Source organism: Podarcis cretensis (genome assembly GCF_951804945.1).
Source record: "Podarcis cretensis genome assembly, chromosome: 3".
In the NCBI taxonomy this organism is placed as follows: domain Eukaryota; kingdom Metazoa; phylum Chordata; class Lepidosauria; order Squamata; family Lacertidae; genus Podarcis; species Podarcis cretensis.
The window spans coordinates 44,452,311-44,464,657 of NC_137172.1; the positions used below are offsets into that span (position 1 = coordinate 44,452,311).

The 12,347-nt window shown below is 40.5% G+C and overlaps 1 protein-coding gene across 6 annotated transcripts in view; it reads right to left on the reverse strand.

Moving 5' to 3' along the window:
* Window positions 1-12,347, reverse strand: part of KIF26B (kinesin family member 26B) — a 290,029-nt gene that overhangs the window by 92,329 nt on the left and 185,353 nt on the right. The window lies entirely within an intron of this gene.

Below are 12,347 nucleotides of genomic sequence, written 5' to 3' on the forward strand. Positions count from 1 at the left end.
GGCCGACAATGCCCAGAAGGAAGGCCTCTGGTTTCTTAGTGAAGGTATACTTAAATACCTTTTTCAACTCATTATATATCATTTCCCAGAAGGCCTTCACTCTAGGGCAAGTCCACCAGAGGTGAAAGAATGTTCCTTCATGTTCTTTACATTTCCAACATTTATTATCAGACAAATGGTATATTTTTGCAAGTTTAACTGGGGTCATGTACCATCTATATATCATTTTCATTACATTTTCCTTCAAAGCATTACATGCAGTGAAGTTCAGCCCTGTGGTCCACAACCTTTCCCAGTCCTCAAACAAAATATTATGCCCAATATCCTGAGCCCACTTTATCATAACCGATTTAACCATTTCGTCTTGTGTATTCCATTTCAACAGCAAGTTATACATTCTTGATAGTACCTTATTTTTTGGTTCTAACAACTCTGTTTCCAACTTCGATTTCTCCACCTGGAACCCTACCTTTTTGTCATTTTTAAAAACCTCTTTAATCTGAGCGTAATGTAACCAGTCTCGCACTTTATCCTTCATTTTCTCCAAACTCTGCAATTTCCAATTGTCTCCATCTTTTTCTAAAATTTCCCAATATTTTGGCCATTTGGCCTCCATATTGGGTCTTTTTCGGGGCCACTAGTCTGTCCATTCCCAAAAGCAAAGGCTGATGAACTGGCTGGCTTGGCTCACCCACTTGCTTGCTTGCTTACTCTGAGGCCACTTCAGCTCCTGGCAACCAGCACCCCCTGGCCAGCCCCTGAGGCAGCATTCGCCTGGGGAGCTTGTAGCCAGGGCTGCTGCAACAAACTGCTGTGCAAGCCTTTGGGAGGCAGAGGAACAAGGGGGCATCGGAGGAGAGAGGGAAGGAAGGAAGCGGGATAAGACAGTGTTGCTCACGGCACCTCTGACCATCATTCAAGGCACCCCAGGGTGCCACGGCACACTGGTTGAAAAACCCTGCATTAGAGACATGAATAAAGTGGGCGCTTCATTGGCCTAGGAACTGCATAGACGAAAGACTAATTGTATGCAATGCTTACAACATGATGAACAATTAAATAGTAGTAGTGGGTAATAGTCATCAGCACCACAATGCACAGGGAGGGGAGGTTTAGGCCTTCCTTCCCCAACTGCAATCTCAGGACAAAACAAAACAAATCCAAAAATGCTGTCATGATGTGGCAATAAATAATATGGTTGCTAATCACATGGTTAGCTGTTTGTGTATGCTGTAAGGCCAACAGAAGCTGGTGGAGAATAAGGTTGCAATGCAGCCCTGGTGTCACACCCCCTTCCAGGAAAATCCTATCCTTTCCAACACAGAGAAAATCCCCCCACATAGTTCAGCTGTTCACGCTTGGAGAAGGATTTAAGCTATTAAATTTATCTGTCTTTTTCTTTTTTACAATGTCTTCTATTGCTCTGCAGACAAAATTAGTATTTGCTTCCTCCACCCATTTAACCTACTGAGTGTCTGATATAGACCTTAAAACGGTTCATACAAAGAGTATTTCTGTAGCACTGGGATGATCACAATGTATTATTTTGCAAAGTAAATTATGCCTTTAAAGGAACAAGGGGAAAGCTCTTTCGGCTGCTGAGCATGCTAGAGGGAGACTATGGCTGACAGACTAATTCTGAACCCCTATTCCTGCAACCTCACAAACGGAGGAGGTGCTTGCTCAGCCTATATGCCGATTCTTTTCTTTTCATCTTTAGCTGCATTTTTGTATTAAACACTGAAACCAATCAACTTCTCTCTAAGAAAGTCAGTGTAACTCAGATAGGGCTGCATACAGATAGGGAGGTGAGTAAAGTGCTTCCAATTTCCTGAGGAGTCGCTCTGTCACTCTGTTCCAGCAGAGTATTCTGTCTACTTAAAAGATGAATAGGATGTCACTTCTTTTTAAATAAGCAGAGCTTCCGTTTGCATATGGGTCTATGCTCATAGGCTACCCCACTGCAGAAATCTATGATCAATGCTTTGATATTGATATGCAACAGAAGGGCAAAGGCCAGCTGCACTGGCCTGAGCAGAACTCCCTTCATGTGGTTTGCCTTTATTGTACATGAACTTGTTTTTTAATGTTGTATTGTACTGAATCCTTTTATTATACATCTGTGCTTCTCAAACTCTCTGATGTGGTGGATGAGCAATTCCTGTCCCCTTAATGTGCCAGAGACTGGCCCCATATTTGGTCCCTGAAGTGCCCCACCCAACCTGGGCTGTGGTGGAGTCACTGTAGACCAGCAGCCAATGGCTCAAGGGCCAGAGCAGGTCTGTGGACCACCATTTTGAGTAGTACTGTTGTGCATCATGTTGATCTTATTTTAATCAGAGGCAGCATATATATATATAAAGGTAAAGGGACCCCTGACCGTTAGGTCCAGTCGCAAAGGACTCTGGGGTAGCGGTGCTCATCTCACTTTATTGGTCGAGGGAGCCGGCGTACAGCTTCCGGGTAATGTGGCCAGCATGACTTTGCCACTTCTGGCGAACCAGAGCAGCACACAGAAACGTCGTTTACCTTCCCGCCGGAGAGGTACCTATTTATCTACTTGCACTTTGACGTGCTTTCGAACTGCTAGGTTGGCATCATGTTGGTCTTATTTTAATCAGAGGCAGCATATATATATAATCACACATAAAGGGAACTTGCGAGTGCTTGGGATGTTGTATCCTATTTATATTGTTATTTAAGGGTATTGTGGGATTCTCTGAAGTTGATCACATCAGAACACAATAAAGCAATGTGGTGAAAAGTTAGGGGATGAACCATGAATGCTCTCTTCCACCCTCCTGGTCCAATATACCTGCTTGCAACTACACAAAGGAGAGAGATACTGGGTAATGGGTGGCTCCTTAGTCTACAGACAAAATGAAGTGCACAATGAAGTGCAAGGCTGCTAGGATTGGGGTGGGCAAGCTATGATAAGGCCTTGCCTATATAGAAAGTGTGTGTGTGTGTGTGTGTGTGTGTGTGTGTGTGTAGAAGCCTGTGACCTTGCTCTATTCACATTTGGCATCTTGTGCCAACCAGTATTGGCATGTAGTCCCCAGAAAGTTGTTCAGGGTGGAATGAAGCCCTCCAGCTGAAAAAGATTATCCACCTCTGACCTAGAGGATGAGACTATGGAGAGCTGGTTAAACCAAACATGTCTACCTAATACAGCAGATACCTAATCCTAAGCCTAAACAAATATATTTTTTATCCAAAAGGAAATACCAGTAAGTAATGCTTAGAGAGAAATTCTTTACCAAACGTAAAGAACTGAGTAAGGGAAGTTGAACATATATTTTTTTCTCCTACACTAATTGTCCTGTCCTGTTTCATTGAAAGCAATCTCAGTTCCCCTGAGTCTCAAACCTGCTGTTTATCTTCCCTATCTAGTTATTTTTAATTTGTACTTCTATTATTATCACTGCATTATTAATATGCCACGATAAGCTGGGAAATAGCTTGGTGGAGTTCAATTTCAGCAATGCCTCGCACCGCATAATAGTCGTCATGATAAATTGTTCCCTGCAATCTGAAAAGATTCACGATACCCACTGCACACTGAGTATGAGTCTCCTGGGGAGCTCAGCTTCCTCGTTTGGGTTGCTGTTCAACTTTCCCAAAAGGAGTGTGGGCCTCCTTATGTTTATCACATCTGCACATGCTGTTATCAATCAGTGTGCATGCCTCCACCTTCTGTGTGGCCAGACAAGCACACACATCCCTAGTGCCGCTGTCAGATCTAGTGCCAACACATAGTTCAGCACACTCCTAAGAGATGACAGTAATTTAAAGGCAAAACCCAATGTTTAAATTATTTGCATGCGTGGCAAAAGCTTTTGGAGAAGGGCAAATGCCAGGGAGTGGGATTAAGGTTTACGGGCTGACTTACGGTAGCCAACGACAGAATTTTATTCTTAATCTTTTGTACCTGGGCTAAAGCCATCTAGGCACAGAGCCGGAAAACACAGCTTCACACTATTTTAATAGGCATGTTGCATTTTCCTGTGGGAGAAACCAGGACAGAATTTACAAGTCTGTGCTGGGCCATCTCTACATATTTGGAATATTGCTGTCTGGTAATGGAAACAAGTATACATATATTGCCTACATCAGCCTGGAGATATCATGGAGAAGGCATTAAACTTTTTAAAACAATGTACATGCATCATTCAGCTGATTACAATATTTGTTTTCATATTTAAAAACTAACTAAAAAAGATGTACTGACAATAATATTTCTGAGGTTCCTAACTTACACTTTGTTCTTGCTTACACATATCCTGATATTTAATCATCAGCATTATATAAACTAATTGAATGTGTTAACTAACACTTGGCAATAGGTGTTAACATTTAGTGCATCTAACTGCTGAAGAGATGTCAGCTGACAACAGAAAAAGTAAACACATGGGTGTCCTTTAGGAAGATCATTTTAACATGCTGTGGGTGGGCTGAGAAAGGATGAAGAGAGAGGCAAGGAGTTAATATTTTAGAAGAAGCCAGTTAGAACAAACTTTTCTGTGAACTTTAAAAGGTATTCTGCTTATTTAAATGTAACACCACACCTTCTGAAAAGCTATATCCAAGGGTCAATGTAGAAATAAATGGCAACATTTCCCCAGAATGGAAAGTCCCCAAGGGAAATCAATTCAGAATGCTACAATATAGTCAATTAAAGTCCCCAGAGGATTTGATGAACTACAATTTAATACAACAGTAAAGCAGCTTCACAAAATCCTCACACACCGTGGCATCTGCTGAATAATTACAATATACAGTACTACAAAAAACACACACAACTTTAGCTATATATTTATTTATATCCTTTTTTTAAAAGGTCATTTAGCTCTTTCTTATAGTTATTGTACTTGCATGGGTACTTTGTAAATAATCATTATCACTAATGGAAACCACAGTGAAGAACAAATATCTAAATAACAGGTCTGGGAATTACCCAAAATGCTTTTCACCCAGGGAAGCAAAGGAGAAAGCCACACACTCTTCAAAAGTTGTCCTGCGTCACATATTATTTATACCCACCACTGGTGAGTTCTACATGAAAGCCATGATTTTGAAAAAAATAGTTGGACTCCACAACAATTGTGGTAATAGTGTTATGAGATCACCAATCAGCAGAATGGGGTCAAAAGATGAGGAAGAGCACATGAAGAGTACAGGAGTGTGGGCAAGTGAGTGGACAAATAGTTGGCGACTAATTTATTTGATAGGGACGTGGGTGGTGCTGTGGGTAAAACCTCAGCGCCTAGGACTTGCCGATCGTATGGTCGGCGGTTCGAATCCCCGCGGCGGGGTGAGCTCCCGTCGTTCGGTCCCAGCTCCTGCCCACCTAGCAGTTCGAAAGCACCCTTAAGTGCAAGTAGATAAATAGGTACCACTTTATAGCGGGAAGGTAAACAACATTTCTGTGTGCTGCTCTGGTGCCGGTTCGCCAGAGCAGCTTCGTCACGCTGGCCACGTGACCCGGAAGTGTCTGCAGACAGCGCTGGCTCCCGGCCTATAGAGTGAGATGAGCGCACAACCCTAGAGTCTGTCAAGACTGGCCCGTTCGGGCAGGGGTACCTTTACCTTTACCTTTACTTTTACCTTTAATTTATTTGATTTTTATACCACTGCTTCGCTCAGTTTTTAAAGCAGTAAATAGTAAACCTATCTCAACAACATTAGAATCATTTTTTTTAAAAAAAACTATCAAACAACAAATAAAAACAACAAACCTAGTAGGAAATAAAACAAGGAAGGGAATATTTAAAACCAAATTTCCAGATGTATCCACATGTCAGGATATGAAAAGGAAGGTAATTACAGGAAGGCAATTTTTACAGGTTCCATCCTCTTCTGGGAGTTACTGTAGCCCTTTTTTGCACACGCTTCCTCAGAATATAAATTCTCTCTTTGCATGCACTAAGGAACCACTTTCCCAGAGTATATCTTACCCAATGGCTACCTTACTGGGATGCAACCATCAGGAGGAAAGCCTCGCATCACTGGCATTACACATTGTAATAGCAGAAGTCACATACATACCTGAGCCATCTGGAGTTGCACCATCAAAAGCTGGCCGTGTGCATTTGAAGGAGACCTATATCTAGCCATCCTCTCAAGCATGCAGGCATAAACCCCTCTCAGTCAAATTAAAAGTAAAGTGCCACACTTCCTCCCTAGTATTTAGGTATATCTCCAGATCTTCTTCAATGCACCACCAGCCATACATTTAGTCAGGATGTCTTTAAGGAAGTGCAAAGCCGAGTGACCTTGTGGCTGAATCAATAGACTCAGTTGGATCATTAGTCTCTGTTATTACAGCACTGCTATAGTGAAGCTTCCAACAGTTTTACCATCCTGCCACTTTCCACAGAGCAAAGCTCATGGGCACACGCAGAGAGGAATCATATAACAAAAGAAAAGTTCTGAGGTCTTGGGGAGGAGAAAGGCTGCAGATGCATATTCAAACCTTTATTTAAACACTTACTATACATACTGCACATGCTTGTCTATTTTGCAAGATCCCAGGTGTGGAGGAAACCAAGTTTAAAATCTATACCCACCATCTTACTAGAATGTCCTTTTCACTTTAAGTCTATTTGAACATGACTTTCCTAATTTGTAATAACCTTCTCCACAGGGATTTAGATCTCAGCAAATAATTAGAACTGTGTTCAAAATGCAGCTCCAAAAGCTGCACAGCAAATTAGAACTGATTAACTAGGCCTAGGATAGTGCAAAGAAAAAAGCAGATATATTATGAAACATAGAATGTAGAAATTGTGATCTAAGAAACAGAAAAATAATAGTGTTGTGTGGTTTATTTAAAAAAAGAAATAGCTATAGATAAGTGCTGGAATATGTAACAACATTCCAAGGGTTTTAATTTAACGTAGCAGTTTGCTATGTTCAACTCCATTGTAGTCTGTACTCTTCCACTATTTAAAGAGAAAATCTGGAACTGTAAAACAAGGGTGGGCTTTGGGCTTTGCAGGCAATCTTCTGGAGAATGCGTGCCAGCAATAGGCTAGGTGAGAGGCAAAAGTGGCCACAGCAATAGATGTGATTTTTTTTTTAACCTTTGACCAATGCAAAAGCCAGAGATTTTTTTTAATTTATTTTTTTACACACAAACATGCACTCCTCCATTCTCCATCATGGCAAGAATGTCCCTGTTTCAGGGCACATTCCAGCTAAGTAAAAGCGCTGAAGTAGCAGGGCCAGTGAGAAATGTATCCTAAAATGTGGGGAGTCGCCTGGAGAGAGTCCTGAAGGCTAGACAGAGTGGCCTGGACGGTCGCATTCAGCCCCAAAGACTGAGGTTCCCACTCTGTCTAAAAGGAAATGCCATATGGCTACCACATTTGTAAGACAGAACACAAACATGCATGTCCAGCAGAGCCCAGGCATCATTTGGTGAGCCTCAATGCCAATTTGCAATACATGCCCTCTCCCCCACTCATGCCACAATCCCGTCTTATATATGTTATCTTGTAAGTCATGAAAAAACATGTTATATTTTTATTCTAAATCATTTTTTTCATTGTTTTTGAAATTATAACTTGGCCTCAAACTGGGGCTTTTCTGCCATGCCCTCACACACACACAACTCCTAGCCCACACTATTTGGGGGGGACATTGACAGAGGCTTTTATTTAGAAAGAGAAAGTTTACATTGAAAGTTTGGTGAAACTAATGAGGAAGGTGAAGTCTGAGATTAAATCGTGTTCATGGCTCTTTTCCTTTATTTAGAAGAACTAAAGTCGTGTGTGTGTGTGTGTGTGTGTGTGTTTTAAAAAAGTGTGTAGGGGTAGGGAAAGGTATTAAACATTTTCTGGAAAGTGCACACTGAACTTAGCCAACAAAGGCCTCAGTCAGATCCATCAAACCTGTTTCCTGACGAATATCTCTGTTACGGGGCCACTCTGACTTGAGGGCTAAAGGCCACCTGGCTTTCATTCCAAGTGGAACTAACTGTTTAATTTATAGAACAATCGGTTTGACTACAATGATGAACGCACATGTCTTCTTAAAATGCCTCATGGGGTATTCCTTCTTTTTCCTACATCAGTAACTATGGTAACTCTGAGGAGAAAGTTTTTGTTCTTCCTCTCAGAAATTGTTTCCAAGGGATAATGGTTGAAGCTCTCATTTGTCCTACAGCAATTAACTTTTGACTTACTATGTGTCCCAATGCTGAAGCTTCAGAAGGAAAGATAGCTCTCCCTCTTGCTTCCTTTTTAAGGTTCTCAAGATGAATATTAGCAGCACATGTTTCAGAAGCTGGACACAGGTTTCAGAAAAGCTTAATACACTGTGAAAGATATTTGTGGCCAAAAAGAATAAAAAAGCTCCCAGATCCACAAACCCTTCTGCTAGAGCCTAATCTCCCCCACAACAACCAAAAATCTGGAAAAGTGAACTAACATCTCCCTGAAAGTAATGCTTCTGAACCAAAAATTGAAATGAGAGAACATTCTGTGATTCCCTGCCAGTTCCTGGCCTTTCCTCTCTCCTGTTGTTTCTCTGTTGTAGATGGATGGTAAATTCTCTCTGCAAGCATGCACACCATTAAAATAATATAAACACAGCTTCTAGTGTTATCTAAAATGGTGTTGAAATGTTTTTTCCCCCCAATATAGACAAGAATTCAAAATCAGCTCTAATTTCTGCACTTTCTGATAGAATAGCCTTTTTCACATCCAAAATCCAAACTGTACGTTCTGTCACCCAGTCACATACAGAACAGGCCAAAGAATAGCATAGTGACTGAAATGCAGAAAATATGTGAATGAAAAAGCACAAGCTTTTTGTTATGGAAGAGGAGGCACTTGACGATAAAAGAAAATTAAATTCTGTGGGAATCCCTTACAAACACCTGGCTACAAGCCTGCAAGCATGGCCTGCAGATACAAATTGAAACACCTCTGGACAAGATGAGTGTGCAGAGATGAGTGTCATTGTGCGAGATGGCAAACCAATTTGCACTATACAGCTCATTGCAGCATACACCTCTTACTTTAATTGGATTTGGTTGGGAATTGATCCAGAAGAGAGAGAAGGGTCAGAGAAGGCCCATGACATACAATTTTCTTCTCTCGTTGCTCCTCATTAAGATTTTGAGTCCCAGCTGCAGCAATGCCTTTGACACTGGTGGAACGTCATTAAAAAGCAACAGAAGGATGGCATTAGAAGGCAGAGAAAGTGAAATTAAGGTAAAATAACAGTAAACCAATACTGCTTTGGGATCCCAACCAAATTTCAATATACTTTGCGAAGAGATAGTCACAGCATGGAAGACGTTACCCAGGGGCAACGTGTGAGTCAGTACATACTTTTCTATTGTGTCTCCCTCTTTTGAAATAAAAAGAACCTTTAGTGTCTCTGAAAACTTGGATGATAGCCAAATCTTTATTTGTATTCCAAATATATATCAAGCAGGTAGGGCTAGCTGTGTCAACAATTAACCACCAATTAAAACAGAAAGTTGTTAGATTAATGTGGTTTGGTACTTACCATCTGCTAATTATTCTGAAACAGTCCACCCAATATCTTCATCCCCAAGATACACACTACATTCTCTTAAATCCAGATCATCCTGCAGTATATATGCCGTATATATTTTAGTTGTTTATATTTTAGTTGCTATGTTTTATGACCATTTCTTATGATACCTGTATTTACTCATATTTACTCATATATAACAATGCTTTTTAGAGATATAGACATACAAAGTCAGCATGCTGTTCCTTCTGTAATGATGGAACGGTTGGATAGAACTACATACATGCTAGGAAATGCAAGTACAAAGCCAAAGGGTTTTTTGTGGGGAGAAGGGCACTGCAGCTGCTCTCACCATTGACAAGGGAAGCTTGCCTCCATCAGTATGAGCGGCTAATGACAGAAAGTTCCAAAGACAATTTCATTTGCTTTCACAGTTCTTTAGACTGAAAACACATTTAACACACTTAAGGTTTTTTAAGTATCGCAGAGTTGTCCATAGTTCATGCATCTCATCATTGACATTACTAAATTGTGTGGAGCATTTTCTGGCCTCTCCATTTCAAGAAATGAAAATAGGGAAATATAAAGTTAGATTTCACCTTTACACTATTGTCAACCAAAGATTAGTCACTTGATACTTCTCCTTGACCAGGGCTAGGCAACCTAAGGCCCGGGGGCCAGATGTGGCATAATCGCCTTCTCAATTCAGCCCACGGATGGTCCAGGAATCAGCGTGGTTTTGCATGAGTAAAATGTGTGCTTTTATTTAAAATGCATCTCTGGATTATTTGTGGGGCATAGGAATTTGTTCATTCCCTCCCCCAAAAAATATATAGTCTGGCCCACCACATGGTCTGAGGGGCGGTGGACCGGCCCACGGCTGAACAAGTTTGCTGACCCCTGTCCTTGACTATATAAAGGAAAAGAAAGACTGGGAAAAGGCATTCTCAGTCACTGCTCCCTACCTCTAGAAACTTTCCTCAGGGTTTCTACCTAAAGCATCTGAACATCTTTCAAATGTAACATATAAAGGCTTTTGAGTGGCGTGCTAGGGAGGAAGAGTTTGTTTATATTTTGGTAGACACACTTTGTATTTTTCAGAGGTACATCAGGGAGGAAATCAACCTTCTGTCTCTTAATGGGGCAGTTTCTCTTTCTTCCTAGTTCCATTTACTGGTTATCCCTTTTTCCAGAGCAGCCAATGTCTGAGCTATCTATTGCCATCCTAAACAGCTACTAGTCCTGATATACTCAGCCTATCAGCCTTGCACAAAGACCTATTTCTATTCTAACTTAGAACAAGTTGCAGAAACATCACTGATAGAAAACAAGGAGAGCAGGATGGCATCATAACCCTGTAGAAGTTTTCAAAGAGCTTGACTGCTCAGACATAAATAGACACAGGCTAGACCAGCTCAGATAAAGAGATTACATTTACCTTTTTCTGTTCTAAGAGGAAATTAAATTACCAACTTACACTCAGACTTTGAATTATGATTAGCTGAAAATACAGGTTAGTTTACAGACTATGTAGTATATTATTAATTCAAATTCATATACTAAGCAATTGAATTAAAGTATTTTGGAATGTATTAAATTAGATTTGTCTGTAAAAGTGCATGGTGTCCCAGTACACATGAAGAAATGTGCCAAAACACCCTCTCTAGAGCTGCTTCTCACTTTATGCAGCAGGCTTGTTTGCCTGAGGCTATATCACTGTTATCTGGCATTTTCTGTAGTAAGCATACCAAACATAAATAGCAGTGCTTATATATTATCAGCATACATGTTACAGGGAAACCATTGTTAAAGTTATAAGTTTAACGTACATAAAATGCTGTGTTTGAAAGCACTGTATTTTAAATGCTGTAATGGCAAGGTTGCCTTAGGCAAAAAGGTTCCACTCTGGCAAAAGCGTCAGAGAATGATGGTATTTTTTTCTATTAGAATGAGATAAGCTACCTGATGACTCATCTCTGGAAACATGGAAACACCAGCTGCAGAGCTGTCGCAGCAGGAAGCTGAAACTTGAGAGGCCAGTGTGTGCTTGTTGGAGATGACTAGTAGCCGCAGCCACAGCGGTTGCAGAGAAATTCTGCAATGATGAACAAGCTTAGGATCTCCCTCTGCGACCAGAGAGAGGAAAGTTTACTGAACTGCATAAATAACTGAGCGCCGTTGCTTGTTTGCAATGTGTTGCTTTGTTATTTTGTAACACCTATCTTATTGTAACTAGTACCTAAGACTGTTCCGCAGTGAAGCTCTGAAGTGCATTCTTGCAGTAGAAATAATTCATTTCTACACAAGGGCCAGATTAAGGACTCCACTGAACAACTCTAACAATCAGTATAACCTTTTAATATACCCTTAATGGCTCGGGACAGGTTTACTTAAGGAATCACCTTCATACATGCCTACTCAATCCCTGCAATTTTTGGAGTTTGCACTTTTACAAGTGCCACACAATTCCACATTTGTAAGGAGTTGTACCTTTCCTGTCTCTTGACATTAGACAGGTGTGTAACTATATTCTTCTAAGTGCTAACTGAACACTTTCCTGTTTCAGCAAGCCTATTCAAACACACAATTTAATTTGTTTTAAAGTGTTATTGACTTATATATTTGTTTTTAATGATAATGCTTCTATGTATATTTCCTTTTAACTGATTTATGGGCTTTAGCCATGTTTGTACATAAATTGATCTGTATGCTGTCTGGAAAATTGATCAATCGAATTATAAATTTTCTAAACGAATATATAAATCAAAGGCCCCCAGTTTTGTGTGTATGGGCACTGTACACAAACATGAACATTTTCTCTTCATAATTTTAGGCTA